The following is a 1394-nucleotide window of genomic DNA, read 5'->3' as shown; positions in this document are numbered from 1 at the left end:
ACAACATCCAGAGAAACAATTGGTTTATATCCATTGATCTGAAAGACACCTACTTCCACATACCGATCATCCCAAAGCACAGAAAATTTCTGCGCTTCTCCTTTCAAGGGATGCAGTATCAGTACAGCAGGCTGCCGTTCGGTTATTCCCTCGTGCCTTGTACGTTCCCAGAGTGTGTGGAGATGGCCCTGCAACCGTTACACAGAGCAGGGATGAGAGTTTTGTTTTACCTAGATGACCTGCTGCTGCTGTCACGCTCCAGAGAGGAAGCAACGGTGCAGACTCAGGTGTTGACGTCACACCTGCTAAATCTGGGTTACGCCATAAATTGGGAAAAAAAGCTTGATTCTCCCGGCCCAGACGATTGTTTATCTGGGAGTGGAGCTAAACTCGACCACCATGAGGGCTCGTTAATCATAGACGAGAATCGACACTCTAAGAGTCCAGCTCTGCCACGTAAGACCTGGCAGAGTAGTAACAGCTATTTCCGCCATGAAGCTGTTAGGAACGATGTTGTCAGCTCACACAGTGGTTCCGCTGGGCTTACTCCACATGCGACACCTCCAGTGATGGTTTTGCTCGTCTGCGCGTGGATCCAGTAAAGCAAAAGAGACGGATGATCACTGTTCCTCCCTCTGTGAGAACAGACCTCTGACACTGGAAAAACTCCCTGGTTCTGTCGGAGGGAGTCCCCGTCAGCAGACCTACGTCACACGTGTCAGTCTTCACAGACGCGTTGCTGTCAGGTTGGAGGGGACATGCCTATCTCGAGCTGTAGGGGCGCTGTGGCCACATCACAACCTGCTCTCCATCAGAGCAGTGTACATCCCCGGTGTTCTGAACAAAGGGGCAGATGTGATGTCCAGGGTCGGTCCGAGTCACGGGGACTGGACCCTCCACCCCGATCTGATGGCCCAGACGTGGCAGAGATTTGGCAAAGCAGCTGTGGACCTGTTTGCAACACGAGAAAATGCTCAGTGTCAACTATGGTTTTCACTGAGCCCGTGAGACTAACCACCGCTGGGGTTGGATGTGTTTGCTCACAGCCCATAGCCCAAAACGCTTCTTTACGCGTTCCCCCCACCTACTCTGATATTACGGTTTTTGAACAGAGTTCAGGAGGAGGGATTGACAGCTCTCCTGGTGGCCCCCGAGCATGTGAACGCACCATGGTTCCTGGTTCTACGACGTCTGTTATCGGGGCGTCCGTGGAAACTGCCGTGGAGGGAGGATGCTCTCCTCCAGGTGGGAGGAGCGATCAGGAGTTACCCAGAAATAGGCCAGCACCTGTAGGTCTGGCCGCTGAGCGGATCCGCTTAAAGAGGATGGGTCTCCCGCAAGATGTAAGCGCACAATCCAGGATTCACGTGCTGCATCCACCACAGCGCTGTACA

The sequence above is a fragment of the Nematolebias whitei genome, chromosome 18, assembly GCF_014905685.2.
Source record: "Nematolebias whitei isolate Nwh7 chromosome 18, NemWhi1, whole genome shotgun sequence".
NCBI classification, from domain to species: Eukaryota; Metazoa; Chordata; class Actinopteri; order Cyprinodontiformes; family Rivulidae; genus Nematolebias; species Nematolebias whitei.
Note: the sequence above shows the minus strand (reverse complement) of the source record.